Source organism: Trachymyrmex septentrionalis, unplaced genomic scaffold (genome assembly GCF_001594115.1).
Source record: "Trachymyrmex septentrionalis isolate Tsep2-gDNA-1 unplaced genomic scaffold, Tsep1.0 scaffold44, whole genome shotgun sequence".
NCBI lineage: Eukaryota > Metazoa > Arthropoda > Insecta > Hymenoptera > Formicidae > Trachymyrmex > Trachymyrmex septentrionalis.
Window position 1 is genome coordinate 1,425,154 of NW_017305611.1, and position 23,416 is coordinate 1,448,569.

Sequence of the window (23,416 nt, forward strand, 5' to 3'; positions counted from 1 at the left end):
TCTCTCTCTCTCTCTCTCTCTCTGTCTCTCTTTTAATTTCTCCCTCTCCCTCTCTCCCTTTCTATTGTCAATCTCCGTGTTTCTCATCGGCGTTTCTCTTCTCGGTTCCACGAGCGATATATTTATAGGCGTGTACTCCGTTTCAGCGTTCATGATCCATCGGCCGTTACGGACTAACCGACTCATGTCTATAATATCTGACGCGCCACATGTTTATCCGTGTGTACGACGTGCAACACAGCATACATGCTCGCTGATTGTACACTCGCGGTCAATAGTGCCTTTTCGCTTGACGTTAGCTGCGTTTCAGGCAAACGCGTCGTATCTAATAGTAAATATTTATACATACGTCGTGATTGTCGAGTACAATCGCATTGCTCGAATTTACGAGCTATAATATCTATACGATTGCGTGATACTTGAAGTTAGCTATATTTGCCTGAAACGCGGCTAACCAAATAGGAATTATTGACCGCGACTGTACAGTACACACCTTAATAGGATCGCACGTTCTCGTAACTGCGCGATTAAATATCAATCTCCGCACAATCTGCAGGATGTTTGGCAATTTTGTGCAACAATTCTGGGATTTACAAAGAAATATCATGAAGGAAACTGAACGAGATGAAAATATAAATTAACGCGATATATCGATCTCGGTGAATTTCTATTCCGAACTCTCGGAGCTCCCGCTCGAGATAAATGACTTATATCTGAAAATGTCGTAGGAAAGTCCCTGGACCCCTGTAGCGTGAAGAAAACCATTTTACAAGTATCGAAATCTGCCATCGCGCTCGCGTGTTATGACCGGCGAGAATTGATGCGCTGTCGTCACGTGAAATCAGGTTCCTTACGTACGTGAGGTGAGAGTACGTGTGAACTTCGGCTGTCAAGCGCGAGTACAAATGGAATACGCGGTAGCGAATCGACAATCGTGAAGCGGCTTACGCGCATCGTGCATAATCGATAGTGACGCCTGTCACTGTCATGCTCGACGGATGATATTATCAGCTCGAATATTGCACGCGACAAATCTTGGATCCCGACGTTAGGATCGAACCAAAAACAAACCGCGGACACAAATCGAACACGATATTTACGTGATTCCGCAAAAACAGGATGTTTATTAAAATTTTATAAAAATATATGTATATACTGTAAGATACGTATAATTAAAAAAATTCCAAGAATTCCCGGATTTTCCAAATATTTTTGTTCAGAATTCCGGATAAGAGATTAGAGAATTTTTTAATGCAACTAAATCGAAGTGTAAGCAACTATATATTGAAAGTAACTATATATTGAAAATTAGCAATGTATTGGGATTCCATGAGACTATACCTACAATTGCGAAATCTATGGGATGGTACAGAGTAGGGAAGCTATACTGCTTACTGCAATATAGTGACAGTGAACTACTCTAAACTATAAAAAAGTATGCAAAAATACATAAATAACATATGCAAAAATTACACAATTTATAGTAGAAAATATATAAAATTATCCTTTATCTCTAAATTATGTAAATATTTTTATATTATTATAAATTTTTATATTATGCAAAAAATGACAAAAATAATAGTGTACTTCATAGTTATTGATACAAGTAAAAAAAATGTGTATTCTCATTTTTTACGCAAGAAATATAATTAATATTAATAAAAAATAGAAATGGTTAATAATAACCGTTCAGTATTTTTAATATTAAGCATCATCAGATAATTAGATCGGATAATCGCAAAACTAGGTGACAGTATTGTAAACAATAGTTACTGACTTTGATAACAAATTAATCTGATATTTTGACGAATGATACATTTAGTTGTTCCATATCTCTTCCTCAATAAATAATATTTTTTTTATCAAAACAGTTTCAACTCGATTTCCAGACTTAACTCGACTTTGAAATAAAACAGATGAACACAATAAAAAGGTTTATTAGTCTCGTAACCCCGTTCAAGTTTCGACCGTAACATTTTCTCCGGTGGATATTTTAGGACAACGTCGCCCAATACGCCTAATTTGAATATTTCATTTGCGGAAGACTTGTTTTCTCAGCAGAGAACATTCCATCATTCATCGCACGTTTTATATTCAGACTGTTCTGACGCGACACTCGATGCATACGAAAAAAATACATGTTTACAGAGAGCTCCACAGTTTGCAACCATAGTTTTACGATGAGAATTATGATGAGAACATGCAGTTGATTCTTCTATAGGAGCAAACTTTTTCTATTCAATTTTGTGCAGTAGTGTAAATATCTAGCACACAGATATCTGACACATATATTATTTTATGACAAAATGAAGATGACAAATCGATAATTTCATCAGATCGAAGTCCATCGAAGTTACCATTAACACATTGGCTTGCATATACGAAGATACATTTACGAGATACTTCCTGCTGGCGTCATTTCGATTATCCGATAATATTTATCAGACTTGGATCTCACATCCCTTCGTACGAACGAATATGAACGGCATTCTATATACTTACATCTAACATAGCGCAAAGAAATATCGCCTACGATAATGCAAAACTCACATATCGTTGGGAAGACTTTCGTATTAACAACATTGGCAACCATAAAACTTTTTTTCGTTTCGCGATTCAGTCATACCTGAGAATTCTCTTAATAATATAAAAAAAAGTGAGAGACTTTCGATGTTACACTATTCAATTTATATAATGCCAAATTTACTCAATTTGAGCTATTTTTAATCATTTCTTAAAACAATGAAGTTATACAATTTAATTTCAGAAAATGTATTGAATTTTGATTAAAAATAACAAAATGTGCAAGGATTAATATCATCGTAGGCCTCGATTAAATTGATATATGGAATTCATCAATGCTATATAAACAGTACTAATTTCCAAATTGACTTTCACAAATTCTGATTATGAATTCTGTGACAATAAATCCTCCTTCATGGAGGTTATTATCCTTTTGGAATTTAATTTTTTCAGACTACATTCAAACTCAAAAATATTAAAAATCTCATAAAACCGAGTTTCACAATAATCAGATTATTTGCTTAAAATTTAAATTTTTTAATTCTAAAACCAAAATTAAATTCAAATTAAATTCAGCGACCACGAACATATTTTGAAAGCAAGATGTTCTTTCATATGTTAGAAAGATCTAGTCCTCAAAGGGTTAAATTGCTTGTTGCGTAATTTAATTTGGGATATTACGTATTCCAACTTCAATTTATAACTGTGTTTTAAAATCAATAAATAATCGGCGCTCAAAGTTAAAATTGTAAAATTTTATTAGGTATATAAAAATATTATTAGATATCAACCTTGACCAAATATATAGTTTTCTTTATCTATTTGCGTTTAACTCAAAGAATTGGGTTAATATTGCTGCTTTGATATTTCTTATAATAGTGTGCAATCTACAACGTATTCGAGAATGCACGAAGACCATCGAATATCATCGAGGACTTCTAAAGTCCGAAGGCTTCTAATGCACATGTCAATGCTTGACCTGTTTCTGACTGTACTGCTTACATTAAGTGGCAGCGAGATGCTACAAGTGAATCTCACTTATTTCGCTTTTTCTTGTACTTCTTTCCTTTTTTGTTGCCTTATTCTTTATGCTTTTCTCGTTTTCGTATCTTGCTTTAGTTGCACTATAAACGTAACATTATGTTGTATAATAACGCAGATGCGAAACATTTCCCTGATTATCTTTTCATGCTAACTGCGGAAAGACCAACGCGCATAGCAAATATTCTAAGAATAAATTTAACCAACCGCTTAAATTGAATGTGTATATTTTTGCGCAGAAAATCCGTTAGAATTTCTCTTATAATTACAAAATAAATTTGAATTTTAGAAAATAAATAAAAATGTACAAAAAATAAATCATAAATTACTTAAATACATATAATAAAAATCATTCAAATATCACTCTTGATATTCTGCCTATTTTATAATTATCTTGTTATTCACAAAATGTATCAAAGGTCATCACGATTTATATGTACAAATTTTTTAATAATTATGTTACACCATAAAATAGGTATTATATTATAGTTTTAGATTAAACTAAAATACAAGAAGCATATTTTAATTTTAGTATTAGTTTTTTTTTTAATATAAACGTTGAAGATGTTATAATCGACAAGCAACGCGATAATATTTCGCACAATCCATAACAATCCAATTTGCGCATTATATACTTTCAGTCCAAGAAATAAACACTGAAATAACAGTTAAAAGATAAATATTGCGAGTGCTGTGGACAGCATTCCCGAATAAAACGTTACGCGAAAACTCTCTGAACAGAAATAGAGAGAGAGAGAGAGAGAGAGAGAGAGAGAGAGAGAGAGAGAGAGAGAGAGAGAGAGAAAGCAAAAAAGGAGAGAGAAAGAGATTAGTTTGCAGTTGTCCAAGGACAAATTATGCAATTATATATGCAATGGAAACCTGGCGACTGCAAGAACGTGCCCAAGGGCGGTCTCGCATGCACCGGATGCGTATACGACTACATGGAAATTGCGAGCGAATTAAAGGGAACGTTGCCTCGGGGTAACGCTTACGCCAATTCTCGTCCGTCTCACGGTAGAGTAAGAGTATATCCGTACCGGCAGGTGCGAGCGCACTCACACAGTCCTACATTCGGCAAATTGTTACTCTTATTACACGTGGAATCGATAGTACCGCCTATTCCGTCGCGTTCTCCTTACCATTACGCCGCTTTCTCGTTCCCTTTTCCCACCGGAAAAACAAATACGCGTATATCCTGACAGGTGTATCGGACCTCGTTTCGTTCTAAAAAGGCCGATAGAATAACTTCCCGTGAAACTTTCAATAATTTATGTCACGTGCCGCTGCCGGAGATTCCGCAAGAAACACGCGACGCGGAAATTGATCTGTGATCGGAGAAAAATTTACAGGAATAATCAGTACTTCATTTTAATTCCTTAAGATACAAAACTCAAATTATGAATTTTTTTTTCTCATGCACGCTTTAACGTGAGCATTCTCAAATAAACGTGACTCCTCCCTGTCGATGAATCGATCCCACGAATAGGTTTCTCGTTCGATTTTTACCGCGAACGAGGTAAGCGATACTACGAAGTAAGCCAATTTTCCAAGCGCCCCCACGATGGGCGATAGGATAGGCGATATTGCCGAATCAGGGGGAAGTGTTTGCGCTAAATTAATTTCGGGTCAGGCGCGAACGGAGACACGTAACGTGTGTGTAGTGAACAAAGTGAAACAAAATTGAATCACGGATCGAAAGTGCGGCCTGGCGGGGTTGGTGCACCGGGGGTTATCCACGGGGCCGAACTAACGCACGCGAGGGTGTGTTAAAGCATCGCGGTTCGGATAATTTAAGTAAATATTTCGTGATATAAATGAAAGGCACGTGAGCCAGATACTGATTAAACATTAAAATTGATCGCCGCGGAGCCATACGAAATTACAGTCCACAAATGCCGGCGCGCCGTTTCGCAAGATAAGACTGGGCAAATAACGGTGCAGATACTATCGCCTGTGCCTCTTTCTTTTATCACGGGGCATATCAAATAAGTCTATAACTAACCAACTGTAGACCGTATCACGGCCAAGTTATTCCACGATCAGGTGCATAGCGCACGAAATATTTTCGAGATACTAATGGCAGTTACATGATGGGATACAAACGAGCATCTAAAGTATCTAAGGCAGTACTTAACCCTTCGGTGCCACTGCTCTCCATGTGGCATACCCGAGTTTCTTTTACTATACGTACTATACTTTTTATTAATCTTTCGGCTGCAATCATAGTATTTTACTTCCTCCGCCCAATCTAAATCTTTTTTACTATTCTACGCTTTCCAAAAGTATGGAAAAATTTAGGATTACTTTCCATCTCTATTACATTATCAAATAGTTTTTTAATAAGATATTTTAAGGAGCAAAAACCGATCTTCTTTATTTCGGAGAAATTTAAAAATGAAATTCTGTTTATGCCAAAGCGACTCAAAAATTAGTAAAATATATTATAAACTTGTTAATGTTTTATTCCTTAATGTTTGACGTTTCAATTAAAAAAATGTGTTGGAATAATCATTTTCATGCGATATTTTTCACAATATCCAGTGTAGTAAAGACATGACAAAAAGATACATATTCTATAGAATATAATCTTCTACTGAAGAGTTAAAACAATTTTAAGGTAAGAACGGACTATGAATACCGATCTAAGAAACTCTTCCTGTCAAACGGATAAATTTAACCTGCGTAAATCTGTTAATATTGATGTCAAAAAATTCCAATAGCCTAATCTTAATACGCATGCATTGACGTAAATGCTTTTTTCGAAAATAGGAACGAATCTCGTATCGAAAGGATTCCGGTATTCATTACCGGATTAATCGATACAGTCGGCGTGCCAGTGATCCCGAAACGTGATAATTCCGCGTAATTCTATTCGTATACACGGCGCGCGAAATTACCGGGCACCTTGAACGACGTGACGTGGAAGCGGAACGAGAGAGATCATCCGGCTCCGGCTAATTTTCTAATACTTATTCTTCTATTACAGCACAGCGCGCGCGTCCGCGCGTTACCATACTACCACACTCGTGATCTGAATACATGCATATTCATCCATACGTCTTTATAACGGCGGGCGCACACAGCTAAGGACCCTTTTTGCATAGAGAGCCACCCCCGTATAAACGGATAAATTCAAATTGAAGCAGCACAAAAGTGTAAATGAACTTTGCGCCGAAAAGGGCCGCTTGTCCAGGCGCCGTCGACACGGATGACTTTAAAGAGCCGGATGGCCTTTGCGTATATATATATACATATATATATACATATATACGGCAGCCTCCGGATTAAAAGATGAAAAGAAGTACGAGCGTCGACGTAACGCTCAGCAGACAGTTAATGACCGACAGTATACTTTCCTTCGCGTATTTAAACGACCTGCGTGTAAATTTCTTTTATAATGAAGTTTACCACAAAAGGGTCAACTTCAGTCTAACAAGCTTTTTCAAACTATAAAAATCTTCATAAAATGCGATACACTTCAATTTCCTCGCGATATTTTATAAAGTCCTTTTTACGAAGAATTAAGATTAATACGCATTTTTTTCCCGACGCGCACGTTCTGGCTTTCGCAAAGTAGTTTACAATTTGTTATTTTTTAGATAATTAGAAATAATGCTCTATCTACTTCATTAATTGTAAAAGTATAATGAATGCTTTCCATTTGGTAATACAAATCGGTACAAGTGTCGTTTTCTTTTTGTTACTCACTAGAATGTCAAGAAAGATAGAACGATGTTTGTGTCGACTCGTGTCATTAAATGAAAAGCACTCGATTTAAAGCATACAAAGTTATGCTTTATATTAAAAAGGAAAACGAGAACATCCGGAAAAAAACGATTTTGCTGAAAGATCTAAAGCTTTGCTGGATATAGATTTGAAAATAATTTTGCTGCCATAAAAACACATAAATTATGTTTGGAAACTAAGAAGCGACGAGAAATGCTGCAAAATATTTTGATATTCTAGCAACCTTTTTAATATTCTAGTTTGAGTCCCCAATAAAATTATATTTTTATGATCCAACAGAATTATTTTCATATCTGTGTCCAGCAAAATTTGAAATCTTGCAGCATAATCGTTCTTTTCGCGCACAGAAATATTTCCTCTCCAATACCAATTTTTCAACGTATATCACAGCCGCACACTTCTCTTGGACGAACTTTTGATTAATCGCGAAATATATGGGGGTAACAAGCGGGTCGTAAACGAATTCCCGGCTATCTACGCTCTTCGCGAAATGTCGAAGGGACGCAGACGCGCAGGACGGGCTACTTGCGGCGCGTTCGCTCGTGCTTGAGCGAAGGGTGGGGGAGGGGGAGGAGGAGGAGGGACGAAATGGGTTATATGGAGGAGAGTAGGATAGAGGAAAGGAAGGTGAGAGAGCCGGGGTGTCCAAACGAGTGGCCAAATGTAATTTAAAGAAGGAACGAACTTCATCTCCTACCACCACACTCTCGAGCCCACTCACCATCACCTCCGCGCCATCTCATCCTCCGGGCAACGACCAGGAAGAAGAAGGCGAAAAGTTCAGTCTGGTTTACAATTCAGCCCGCATACAGCCAACCGACCCTCTGCCTTCCTTCCCGCCTCCTCAGCATCATCACATCTCTCGCTCTTTCCCGCCCGTCCTCACTCTCGTCACCGTTCTTGTTTGATTTTGCTAAACTACAGTCCATTTCGAGTTTGCTTGACGCAAGTCGCTATATAACAGCGCCATCGATCTATGAATAATATTCCCTTTCTTTTATGGTTGTCTTCTTTCCGTCGTCACGTCGGTTAATGTAAATGTCATAAGACTTAACGAGTCTGTCCGATAATCTGACAGACGGACACTTATACTTTGTATTCCGTATTTTACCAATAAATGATTGACGTTCATATCTTTAATCTTATTACAAATTCCTATCTTATACGTATACTATTCTTATTAATCCTTGTTGTGTTTACTTACACTAAGATTTTTATATACAGCTTCTTAATATATAAAAATATTTATATGAATAGTTATATTTTCTTTTCAATTAATCCTTTTTGTATCTTATAAATGCTTAAAAAATGAAAAGTATATATCTACTTATTTTTTAAAATGAGAAAAAAGAAGAAAAATTTGTTTAAATAAAAAGTTATACAGTTAATAAAAAGAGACTTTATGATTTCATATTATGTGAAAACTTTTGAGCGTGAAGAAAGAAATTTCCATACTCTAATAAATTCATTATTTAGATCAGAGTGCAGTAATACAGAGTGCATTATAGATAAACCAACTTGAAATCTCCTTAAAAATATATTTAAATATGAAGAAACAGAAGTAATTATAAAGTAAAGAAAAACTATACAGGTCACATAAATTAAACGTATACAGAATGGTTTGGCTTGATATGTAATAGAATTAATGCAAATGCGACACTGACTAACGTCAGAAATATCAATAGGTATAAAATCTCAAATAATCAAATCATCATCCTCCATATAATACAATTTCTATCGAAAATAAAGTACACTGATGAAGAATCGATAAGAAAACCGTGGTGAATGAGACGCGTGCATCCAGTTCCTTCGATATTCACTTAACGTGTGGTTCGAGTAGAACGGATGCGATTCGTTAAGCTTGATATCACCGTGCACTTACGGCGACAGCGGCAATAAATCGTACACCCGCACGCGAATTCTCAACGATTCGAAATGCCGTCGAGTGTCTGCGTGTGAATAGCTCGGTGTCTACGTGTAGATCGTGTAAACTACTTCTTTACGCGTAATCCACGTAGACGGTGCATAATTCACGCGAACGGCGCCACTAATGGCCACGCTTCTCCACCTTTCCCTTGTTTTTAAAAATAAACACTTTAATGGAAGAAATTAAATTTAATTTACGATTATTTGAAATTTTTCCCGTCGTACTAACGTGCGAAAAAAAAAACCATTTAACGCAAAATATATTTATACAATATTTGTACAATTCAAGAAATAATTTAAAGCTAAGTTTAATACATACTTATTAACAATACGAACTGACTAAATATATTTTTTCAACAAGCAACCGTTAACTCGAGAATTATTTTGCATTCATTTTGTACATTTTACACGATGCAAATCGAAATCAAGAAATTTCTCCTTGTTCATCGATTAGGCGTTTCGCTTCGATCGCCGATTGCTCCCGCCTCGGGACGTCCGCCCAAGCATAAACTCTTACTACTTGGTGCAAGGGATCGAACCGGCGCGGCGCGGCGCGCCGACGCCGACGTCGAGTAAGTGCGGCCGTAAACACACGCGGGTGGTGGTCTCCTTAATCCTTAAAACCTTTGGTCCGCGCGCGATTCGTTCCACCGTTCATCCCTGAATTTATAGCCTTCTCGCGATGCGGCGCGTCGCGCCACCGGCGACGCTGGCGGAGTTTCGGCTCGTTTCGGAGTTCCCGCCATCATCCTCCGAGGTGCCGCACTACGAGTGTTTTAGCGACGGCCACCATCGTCGCTTCCATTTCCCAGCGGGAGGGAAAGGAGGGTGAAAACAACGAGTAGGAAAAAGAGGCGCTCTCGGGATAAAGGTTCCACGCGAGTAGCGTTTTACTCCGCGTCATCAGCGTAATTGTATGCGAGGGAATAAACAAAACTATAAAGCTCTCGCCGGTCCGGATTACTTTTCCGCAAGTTCTCTCTCGCGATTTCTTTTTTCTCTCTCCATGCCCATTTTTCTCATCACCCCCTCTCTCTCTCTCTCTCTCTCTCTCTCTCTCTCTCTGTCTTTCTCTTCCTTAATCCTCATTTGGTTTCTTTGCGTCCTGCTGAATCTCCTTTTCGCTCTCCTATCTCTGAGGCTAACTCACACGTGGCATCGACCCTTTCTTGCGCACGTGAATCTACAGGGTGTAACTCGAAATAGAAAATTTCAATTCTCTCTATTTTTCAAGATCATTGTAAACATCAATACAATTAAATAAAAAATTAAAGTAACAAAAAAAAAATTGTCTATACGAGTGACTGTTACATTATGTAAGTTATATATTATAAAGCGATTAAATACAATTTGTAAGCAATAAAGATGTACTTGATAAATGAATTTGTTTTTTGAATTGATTTTTGGAGCTATTAGGTACATTATTAATTTATTTTAAATAAAATGGTTTTCTATTTTTGCATTGAGATGTTATATAAGAACAATATTTACTGTATCGTAGACCTTCGGTCGGACTTCTCAAGAGGGCAGATGTCTATGTTTTCAAGACACGGCCTGTAAACCAACGCGTTCTTCAACACGAAACGTGCACATATGTGTTGTGTAAATACATGCACACACAACGACCGACGCCCAGACCGACTCCCATTCTTCCTTGGCGGTTGCTTTTTATTTACCCCATTTCCTCCTTTGTTTACTCGAGGGGGTTCCTCGGCTATCTTCGTTCCTCTTCTTCCTCTCCGATGGCTCCCAATCCTCCTTTCCTACGGAATCGAGCACAGCCTCGGGGATGGCAAGGCACACAGGGCCGAATCAAACAGTCTCGTCACCCTCGTCGGTGTCCCTCTCGAGGACCGACCAATGGGATTAACGGGCAATCGGAGTGACAAGTAAAATTCTCATCGGAGTTCAACTCGATGGCTCCCTTAAACTCCCGCAACTGAAGCTCTCTCGCCAAAAAGATTTCGTAGATAAACGAAATGTGTCGCAGATAAACGGAAAATTGCAATGGTTTTTTTTTCGGTTCCGCCATTTTCCCTACGGCGCGTATGACGTGTATGTCCTCACGCGCCTTATGCAATTTTTATAAAATTAATATTATAAATGAGATATATTTCATTCTGATATGTACGCGATAGAAGACAATTTTAGCAAAATTGCAGGCAAACGCGAATTTATCTTGTATATCTATCACGTACCTATTACGATATTTACTGCGGAAACCGCAGAAATTAACTATACTGTATCTACTACAATGAAAGAAAGTTCTTTAGTATTTGTGACTGTAATTACTTGGTACCATATCATGCAGTTACCACTGCACGAAAAGAACAGTTTTATGAAAGATTCTAAAATTTCAGCTAGATATAGATCTAAAAATAATTTTATTAAACTATCAAAATAATTATATAGGAAACTAAAGTATGATGAATAATACTGTAAAACATTTTTACATTCTAGCAATCAGTTTTACCGTCTTACATAATGGACATTATTTAAATAGTTTAACAAAATTATTTTCTGATTTGTATTGTCGAGCTAATATTTTAGATACTTTAGTAAAATCATTTTTTCTACATGTTATAATATTAATAATAATTATTAAATATATAATTCTATCAAAATGTATGTATAGTTGACACTGAAAAATATCATAAGAATAGCTGCAATTATCACAATTTAATATATACTTTATAGTCATTTTTTAATAAAACATCATATGGTTGTCCTAAAAATGATTATAAGTTATAGTTCAATTATAATAATTACAACTATTTCTATAATAACAATGATTATATTTATAGTCACTTTCACACGATACCAACTGCATTATATATATATATAAATACATATATAATAGAATTATATATATAATAGAATTATAAATATAATTATTATTTATTTACTAACAATATACTAATAATCATAATTACAAATATCAAAAACTTTTCTCTCAGTGTATATGTTTAATTTACTATACTACGTTAATATTATGTTTGATATACATTTTTATTTTACGCGTACTCATTTCATTGCTAAATGGCATTCAAAGCTAAAATTCAAGTCAACTCATTTTATCTTCTCAGTTTCCCGATGGTAGTTTATGGCATTTATCACGATTGTACCGCAAAAGCATACATGCATGTGCTGCAGACACAAAACACGTTCTGGCGACGCTTTACAATCCTTTTGTTGCGATAGGCAGAGCGCACGGCTACGTCACTAACATGGAATTTACGTTGGAGAAAACGAGAGGTGCAGGTTCCTCACTCGTAAATACGCCCTCGTAAACACATGCCCCCGCGGCGGCATTAGGACACGTAAATGAACTAATATCGCGTTCCACCTCTCATCCTTCGCGGCACAAGTGCTTTCCCGGCGCCGGTCCTAATTACGCCAGCATAATGAATCCGTGAGACGAAGCACGATGATTTCACAACATTCTCCACAAACGACGCAGGCAAGCCCGTACATAAAGTGCAATTGCATCGAAAAAAAGATAAATAACAATGCTAACGATCAACATTACAATTTAATCGTTTCTCAATAAAAAGAGATTACCATAATTTCCATTGCAACTTCATCTCAGACATATAACGTATTCCGCATTTCTCATAACTAAGAATACTTTTATATACTTTCATAAACAAATATTTTAATAGTACGCGATAGTATAATTCAAAAGATTAGTAGAATATATTTTTTATACCACTTCAATCAAATACTGCGAGCATTTAACCGGCACTTGATTTTTGCGAAAACACGTGCGTGCCATTCGAGAGCTCTGCAACACAGAGGCGTTCATCAGTGCTCTGAACTTCCGGAATGCTCATCACGCAAGGAAACATCGAATGCAAGTGCAACGGGTTAAACCCGTGAGAATGAGGGTTCGTAGCGCTGGGGGGTTTGAGTTGCGTGCGCTGTTTCTAAGCTGCTTAGAATTTACGAGCTACGTCGCAAATGGCACCTTCATCCTCTGTCTCGGGATGCAACCGAGTAAGACATTCAGTCTGATCCGTGAACTTTGCTGACATCGCGACAAGCTAGCGTTCTGTAAATTTCCAATCATCCAAAAACAAAACGGTTGACAATGTATGTATCATAAAATTCCGTCTCGTTTTACGGCAATTTCAAAGATCGTGTCCAACAATCAATTATTTTTAAGCTTAAAAAATTTCCATTTTTTAATATAAACAAACAAACCACTATATTACCCATATTACGCATTCACAGTTCTTTATGGTTAAACCTTGTAACAACTATATTGTTATCGCCTCGCCACTTTTTGGCATTATGTATTTTTATATTGTTTCTGTAATGTTTAATATTCACCGTTAATCCAATTTGTAAATAAGTTACATGTAATAAAGTCATTAAAATTATAATTAACAATAATGATCTACACAATCTTGATTATCCAAAAGAATCCCTTTTGTTAGATAGATCTGACCTGGATCTCGGGCGAGCCTACAAGAAGACGACAACGTATATACTCAATTCGTTACAAAGTTCCAATATTGGATCATCTGACATTATCGACTCAGCTTCTTCGAAACTGCCACACTTGACATTTTTCATTGCTTTCGTTAGAGATGTTTATCTTCCGGCGAAGTCGAGTAAAAATTGTTACAACTATCCGAAGTCGTGACACGCCGTTTTACATTTCTCACATAATGCGTAGGTACGTGGTAAAGTTATTAAAAAAACAAACTACGATGTCGAAAGAGTTAACGTGTTCTTGCAATTTTTAATTCGTTAACTCACTCATGAATTCAACGCGGAAAAAAAAGAGAGGCCAACGTTTACTTTCTCCCGGACATGGCTGATGGTGCGTACCTACGCACTTAGGAACGGAGATTGGTGCAGACGAGAGAGAGCGAGAGAGTTGGAGGGGCAGTAACTTCGTTCAGGTTAGCGATGATTCGATTTACCTGGAAGGCCGGTACGGCCAAGTGTACAACATGTTGCAGGCTGGGACAGCAATATGTAATCCACTTTAGCCACACGCGCGCTACCTCTCCTGTCTCTCCCTTCTCTGTCTCTCCGCTCTCTCGTGTACGACATTTATCCCTTTTCCTACTCCCATTCCTATCACCCTCTCTTTCTCTCTCTCGCTTTCTCTGTTCTCAACCGCGGAGGTTGCCTACCGTTGAGTAAATTTTCCGTATTATGAGAACGCTATCATTGATCCTTATTGATGCAAAATTTTACAAAATAAATTGTTAAAAATCACATATCGAAATTGCCGATTTTTGAATCGCAACTGCAAGAGGTTTTGTGAGAAAGAAAATAGATTTCTAAGAATTATAAAGAATTTGTCGAAGTATCTTTGCTAACAATACGTATAGTTCTGTTCCTGTCAACTCTTATTATTGACATTCAGAGTTCTATAAATTAATTTTCTCCTTTTCTCTCTCCTTTTTCTTGTTCCTTCCTCTCTTTCTCTTTCTCTTTTTAGTCGCTCGTATCTTTGATCTATTTTCTAGCAAAGTCAGTATATTGCTCAATTTAATTCAATATCATTAAATATAAAGAGAAAAATAATTTCCAAGAATGAATAACAAAAGGGTTAAGAGCCAAATTTTTCGTCTATTTAGATTCATAAAAACACAAAGATAATTTCAAGTTTATCGGAATAGTCTAGTTCATAATTTCGATATCCTTTCTTCTTTTAATTATAGCTTATCAATAATATAGATTTTATGTAATATTTATGAAACTCAAATCTACATATTTTATAAATTACTATAATATTTAACACAATATAATATATATATATATATATATCAACATCCGTATACCTTTACATCTATATACCTTTCCATTTGTCATACATAATCCTGAATGGACCATGATTATTTAATTTCAAATTTAATTAAAATAAAATAATTAGGTATATACATAATTGAATCTAAGTCTCACGTTCTCGAAACAAAAAAATCAGTAATGAAACTTTCTAGAATAATCAACGCGTATATTGCAGAAAAATTGAAAAAGGACGACAAATATCGCGTTGGACAATATTCAAATATTTCGCGATAGTTAAGAAATAATACGGAATAATTAAACGAAGCAAGAAAGTCTCTCTCTTTCTGGAGAGAAACGAAATTGCATCGCATTTTACATTTCGTGCATATATTTCCGGAAGACTGTACTGTACTTCGCTTTGAGATAGTCGTACAAATTCCGCCATCTTTATACCGGACCGCTCGCCTGCCGCTTCTCTTTCATGTTATATTCATCCACCGAATGTCAACCATGTTTCAATATTATGGTTTCGCTTGTCGATCGATCTACCCACGATCTCCAGGTAGGTCAAATGCATGCTACGCGTCTCGGCTCGAAGAAGCTTGACAGAGCGGCCATAATAGTCTGCTTCCGAGGCTGACATAATAATAACAAGGCAGGTCCGATAATTAAACTCAGGTCGCTATATTCTTCTTTAATGACAATACGTTGATCGTATTTATTAATAATTTCACGATTATGCATCATTCTCGAAAAGTAGAATTATCGCATTTTGCGAATAACTCGACATGCTTAAGATTCCTATGTAATTATTTTGATTAATCTAACAAAATTATTTTTAGATCTGTACCTATACCTAAATGTTTAAATATATTTCAACAAAATCGTCCTTTTCGTGTGCATAATTATAAAGTACTGCACTGATTATAGGTATACAAGAGCAAAAGATGCTTACTACCTATTTTTACGAAATAGGAATGCGTTAATTAGACCATTATCGCCCATTGCTTCCAAGAGAACGATGTTCACGCATTTTCTCTCATAATAGCGTCATCTCATCGCGCACTTGATTGGAAATTCCAGCATTTATTTTGCATAATATTCTTCTAAGACTTAAATTTAAGAGAAACATTGTACATATTCAGAACAAGTCAATAAAGGTGTTAATGACACACGTTATTTTTACAAAAAAAAATCGATTTTGCTGAGATATCTAAAAATATAGATAGTTAGTATAGAGATACAGATCTGAAAATAATTTCGTTGAATTATTGAAATAATTATGTAAAACGTTCAAACTTTTGATTAGAATATTAAAACTTTTTGCATTACTCATCATGCTTGAATTTCCTACACTGAAAAAAAGTCTGGTCATATTAATTGGAATTTTAGTCCAAAATGGACAAATTATAATTTTCTAGTTGAATTTATTATAATTTCAGATAACCAGAATTTTTATCATGACCAGAATCTTTTGGTTCATTCACTTTCCATCAGAAAATTTCTCATTGTCAGTGTACATAATTATTTTGATGAGTCAACAAAATTATTTTCAGATCGGTATCTAAGCTAAATTTTTGGATATTCCAGCAAAATCGTTCTTTCCGTCTACCCGAGGTGTATACCGTCACACAGGCAAGTGCATGCCATAACTTACCAATTTAGAACAGATTTTCATTAGTTTAACTTCCACCCGGTGTCTCTACTGTTTCACAACATTCTGTGGACAGCATAGTTTCTCTCTTGCGCCGTAATTAATCTAATAGGAGGGACTCGTGAATGCAACGGCTGCATAACGAATCTTCGCATTGTCTTACTGGAGTGATGTTATACACTACTTCGCAGTGGAAAAAGAGTCCGATTTCATTAATTAGAATTCTACTTGAAAATGGACAAATCAGAACTTGTCTTCCGATTCTATTATAATTCTATAGATCAGATAATCAGGATTCTGATTGATATAATCAGACCCGTCCGATTCGTTCATTTCCAACCAGAAATGTTTCTCAGTGCGTGACTTCATACATTTGATATTCATCGAATCAATTAACGTACAAATACGATCTTTCGTTTTCGCTCTTCGATCAACGATGACATCTTAGTGAAATCCGACTTATCAGATACGATCGTCGCGCAAATAACAGCGCGTCAGCGAGTCATCCCGCGACGTAATCCCGCGCGTGTCACGCGAGTATTTGCCGATGACAAACTCGCTTTCGAGCGAGCCATGTCGACCAGCCCGTGAGTCCAGTTAGTCGAGTGTGTTTAATCGAATAATATCTGCGACACCCAATAACAATACACCGCACCTCACCCTTCTCATTGTCGCGGTACGATAGCGCAGACACGGAAATGGAGACGAGTGCGCGGATGCACGTTTATACGGATGCGCTTGTGTTAACACGTTTATATACGAGAGATGCGTTCTCCCCGCTGTGCTACACGACTCGCACATTTATCGGCCACGCTCGATACGCACATTTCTGTACGCACAACCGCATCCGCAGGCGACTGCACACGTCCGCGTAGCCTTGGTTATTTGTTCGATATGAGCCGGCGTAAAGCGGTTTCGGTTATTTGCGTTATACACATCGGCGCTAAAGTTGACGGATATATATATATTTATAAAGCGAGTCACAATTATGTTTTCCTATTTTTCCTCTCTCTTCTGCAACCGAGATATTTTATGCTGGACTTAAAATAGCGAAACGGGATTGACAGACGAACGCTTCTCTCGTTAAGCGTATTCTATTTTATTCGAAACAGAGCTATTAACTCTAGCATGTTACTTATTTATTAGAATGCTATTGCTATGCTTAGCACTAGAATTGATATGTAAATTTTATGAGAGTAAGAAAATGAGTCACTCTTAATTAATGTAACAACAAGTTTTTTCATACGTTTCGTATGTATCGACATTCTATAGTTAATTTCTAAAAAAAAAAAACTTAATAGAACTAATATTTAAAATTTAAAAAAGCTTATCCGATTTCTTGTACACGGAGAGAACAGTTTTGCTGAGGTGTCGAAAAATTTAACTAGATACAGATCTGAAAATAATTTTGTTGGAGTATCGAAATAATTACATAGAGCGCTTAAATATTAATAAGACGCAAATTAGAAATGCTACAAAAGATAGTGGCACTTTAGCAATCAGTTTGAGCGTTATACATAATCACTTTGATATAACAAAATTATTTTCAGAACTTTCAGATACTTTAATAAAATCGTTTTTTTTTCGTGTAAAAAATAACAAAGTTTGCAGTAAATATTTGATTTTATATGACTGTTTTCCGATATACAATGCAGATAAGATAAATACATTGCTGTTGTGGACGTAATTAGGTTCACGGCAGATAATATTTTAATTAGTACACTAATTTAGTACACTATCAGAGAGCCAAATTTTCATCGTATTAGATTCGAAAATGTATGACATCGACGAGCACCGAGTAGACCGATACGATAATTATCCGCGAATATCACACGATAGTACCACTCTGTGCACGCGTTATTCTTCAGATTAAACTGGGCATTATAATACCTACACGTATTATCAACGAATATTACGTTCATATTCCTTACGTAATAGTACAGTGTATACTATTAAATAAATAATTAGAATTTTTACTTAAAAGCAACAATAAATAATACATCCCCCCACTTGAACTTATTTATTTATATTAAATTATATTTATTTATAAATTAGGCATAATAAATTTATTTTTATTTATAATAAAAACTAAAAAGATTATAAATAATCCGATAAAAAAATAAATTTTTTTAACACTGTAAAAAGATAAAAATTTCTCTTTTATTTTCGACAGAAAATCTCATTTTTGTTAGTTTTTTTTTTTTAGTTATAAGTTTATTAATTTCTTTTTATGTAAATTAGCATCTACGGAAATCACGATTTTGCCAAAATATCTAGCTAAAAATTTAGCTAGATTTGAAAATGACTTTGTTAGATTATCATAATAATTATGCAGGATGTTCCAGCGTAATGCTGCTGAAAATTTTGATATTTTTAGCAACCAATTCGAGCGTCCTATTATAATTACTTTGACAGTCAAAATTATTTTCTGTATTCGATTAAATTTTTAGATAAGTATTGTACAATACTTTAATAGAGCCGTTTTTTTTTTCGATATTTAAACAATTAAGATATTTTAAATATTTAAGTAACATCTCCGTAATACACAAATAAGGTAATTTAAATAGCGCTAATAGAATCCTATATACGAAATAGTAGAATCTCTATCTTGACTTCTTATTTGAAATTGAACAATTCAACTCAACCTCCACTGATCCGCAATTGCGTATATACCGATCTATGCACGTGCAATGCGGGATTCCCGATTTCGACCGGTGTCGCGTCTATGCGTATGTCTATATACATAGACGCGTGTAAATGTGTCAACATTGTGTATCCATAACCCCGCAGGATGTTTCGGGTTAGAATTTCTGTGGAATGTTATACCGCGCGAGTGTGGGAGAGGATTGGTAATCTGGTGCGGGAAACGCGCGCGAGGGGCAGACGGGTTTGAATTCAGGTCGCGCGATAAGGGTAATCCAAGGGTTTCGAAATGCCAGATAATTTCTAAGAGGACCTTGTCCCGCCTCGTGCTTACGAGTATTTCGGGCGAGGTGGCCATCGCCTCGATCGCGAGAGAGAATGCAGGTAATTTCGTATCGCGAACGGTCCCGAACGGCCGATCCTCGCTTGTGGCCAGGCTCTCGTTTTCAAGTTATGCAGCCAGCCAATTATTATCATGCCGGTGAATCGTGCGAGGAAATACATATTGCCGGATTATATGGTCTCGCGCGGCAAGCGCAGAATCACGGAATTATTTAATGTCATCGGAGAGATGAGTTCAACGCCCAAAACGGCGTACCTGAAAACTGATGCACTCCGACTTTCTCTATTTCTCGCTGCTTATTTGATACAACTCGAGCGATACAATAAGACATTTCAGTGAATAAAATATCTAATTGAAACATTCAAAATGTATAAAGAAAATAATCAAAGGTTTATAAGAGATAGTAAAAAATAACACTAGTTCACATCTAAAAATTATTTTCATCCAGACGAGACGTTTCTTACAGATTTTTAGATAGGAAACAAATACGTTCATAACTTAATAACATAAGATAATGTTAACCTTTTTTACAAACAAATTTCAAATATCACAAAAAAGTTATTTTACATATTAAATAATCTTAATTATTTTGGAAATCTGACTTGTTGAAATTTGCGGTGCAACGTTTTCAACACATATCTATAAGAGGTATCTTGTATGGTTTAAAATAATTAAAAAATGTTTATATTTAAGAAACATATTTCTGATAATTCAAACAAACAAAACAATAATGGGTATACAGGAGTCAAATGTGGATATTGTTATGTAGAAAATTAAAGATATTTTTTTGAACTAGTGTCTTTAGCGACTCTGCATTATTTTGCAAAATTCAGAATTCATTCTTCTACATTGCCACCAAGTATTAATATGCGCGTTTGTACGTACGTGTACGTGCAATGTTGATGTAGTAGTGATATGTCAATGGCACATAAATCGTATGTGTGTAATCCTTTTGAATTATTAAAACAGTGATACCGTCAGAGTTTAGTCTTCACTTTAGAATCCCCTTAATAACAGCAGAGTTATTAGTGCCTCACCATTTACGTATTTACTCATTTCTACGAATCTCAAATGTAATTCTATGAATACATGATAAATTAAATTAAATTAAATTAAATTAAATTAAATTAAATTAAATTAAATTAAATTAAAGATTACACCCGTAAGTAACTTCGTTTTTATTCGGACTCATCGTGCGTACATAACGATGATAGATTTTTTAATGCAAAACAGCTGCTATTTCAACATTTAATAACGTATTGATATTAAAATATCTCCTGCAGAGCTACAAAATCGACAACCTACGGCGCGCACGATTTTCACCTTCGCGTTTTTTTTTTCCCCTCGTTTTTCTTTCTCTTACCTGGGAATACCGGTGAACCATGCAAATACCGTCTCGAAATAAGATCGCGCCCCGTTACCTCTTCCTTACCTCCTTTTTTTTCCATCGCGCGTTTGTTCTCTCACGTTCGTTCTTCCGTTCGTTCACCTCGTTCGGTATTCCTGACCGATAAATTCCTCGTGGATTCCCCGAGCAACCGTGGGAAAATGGTTTTCATGATGGGCTGCTTAGCGAAGGATAATAACGATAATAATGACGCTAACGCGCTGCACTGCCGTCCTCTCCAAGGCGAGAGGAGCTACACGAAGAAATCGAAGATACGCGGCCCGAGTAGGTCGAGGGATGATGGCTGAAGGCAAAGAAAGAGGGCGGAAGGATGAGCGGAAGGGTAGTGTGGGATAAAGATGGAAAACTTGCCAACTGAGTTATTCCTCGCCCAAATTCTTCGTCCTGCAGTCTGGCAAAACGAAGAAGGAAATATTATTTCGCTCCTATCGGTGTTCCTTTTTGCCTGCTGCCATCCCCCATCCGCCGTCTGCTCACCGCTCTCCCTCCTGAGGTTCCCTTTGTCGTTAATCGAGAGTTCGAACTTTAGATTACACTCGCCTTCTGCGTGCCTTCTTTGCCGGCCGGTGAGAATTCAAAAGACATTGTGTCGAAACTTGGGAACGAAAACCCGCTGAAGGGTGCACTGTCCCGGTGCGGATAGTAAGGCTATAGAAAAGGGGAGAGAGATAAACACCGAGAAAGGGGGAAAATAAAGAATCAAAGCAAAATGTAAAGTCGAGTTATTTCTATCGAGACTGGAAAAAATCGTCTCTGCAGAAAGGCGAACGCTACTGCTATCGAGAAAAAATTTAGACTGTCGTGATCTGTGAAAGATGATTGCGGCTAAGTAAAAAAAAATCTGCAACAACATTTTTGTTGATACACTCGATACTAAAATCTTACGTCCACGATGCTGAAAATGGATACAAAATCTCGGGTGAAGAAAGAATTAATCAATCGCATTGGCTAAGTGACCGAAATATTCAAACGCTATTTGTTAATTCCTTCTCTGTCCAAAGTCTCAAATTAATTTCTATGATTTATATCGTGGACAAGTCTTAATTCGTGAATTCGTTAACAAATTCTTAACAAATTCCAATACTGTCCTACATTGAGAGAAAAATTTATGGTAATCGTAATTACATAAAAAATAATTTGCATGGATAATATTTATAATTATATTTGTAGTTCTACATGTAAAAATATATGATTGCCTGAAAACAACTGCAAAATTATAATCGTTTTCAGAAACAATTATATATTCTCTCTGGTATATAAGATTATAAATTATATATTATTATATATTATTAATACTAACATTATAAATAAATTACATAAAATTACTAACATTAAAAAATCGAGCTCCTAATCATAATATTTTACCGTGTAAACGGTAATATACGTATACCAAAAATTGTTTCTCGGTGTACAGCATATGGAGACAACGTACCTTTGAATTATTAATTACATAAAAACATAATTATAATCAAAAAAATTTATCAATTATATTTACGAGTAATATCATGCTAGTACAAAAAGAAAATAAGTTTCTCAGGTTAGTTCGCAACAGCACCTATCGCTTTGCCCTTATTACATTTGAGATTGCGCTTACAAAATTACCGTCTTCCGTACACATGGCACGTCATTCTACCTTTCTCCTTTTTTCGTTGCTCTCTGTTTGGAAGTCGACGAGGCACGCAACACGGGCTTCTCGTCGGTCAGAAAAGAACGCGTTGCTCGATATAACGGCGCAGGCAGCGAAGCACGCACACGAACAAGAGGCGATTCTCGTAACACATGGTAAAATACTGCACAAAATTGTTGGCGAAACTATTTGCCGGTGTTTCGCCAACTATGTCGCGTCATCGTGTCCAGAGCAGGGTTTGTCGGGAAAGACTCTGGCGCGGCGCTATGTCGGCTTATTCTGCCAACGGGCGCGCGTTATGCCGTCTTATGCCATCTTGTGTGCCTGTGTACACGGCGCCCCTAGATAATACCCACGTGCAGTTTCGTGCGAGACCTTGCAAATTGCTAGATGAAGCAAGTAGAAGTCAAATGCGGAAAGTATGTTGCACAGTCCTGATATCGTGGACGCGTATCCTGGTATTATCCCTTTGTGCGGCACTCCACCGTATACTTACGGTCTCAAAGTGAGGGATCTTAAATAGCAACCTTGCTCCGATCTATTTTAAAAAGTGCACAAAGTCAGAAGGGCAAAAGTGATTTAATGTTTACCTCATACTAGATTCGCTATCGCTTCGCGGTTTTATCAATCTTTCTTCTCGGAAGGAAACTAATTACTTCCGTAGAGGATTAAGCACGTCCAGCAAACAAGAACATTTCGTTGTCAGTCCCTGTTGTCTCAAACGTATTCATATCGTGCTGTTCGTAGATGTGG

At 36.4% G+C, this 23,416-nt stretch overlaps 1 protein-coding gene across 3 annotated transcripts in view; it reads right to left on the reverse strand.

The window, feature by feature from the left end:
- Window positions 1-23,416, reverse strand: part of LOC108751475 (carbonic anhydrase-related protein 10) — a 167,191-nt gene that overhangs the window by 94,612 nt on the left and 49,163 nt on the right. The window lies entirely within an intron of this gene.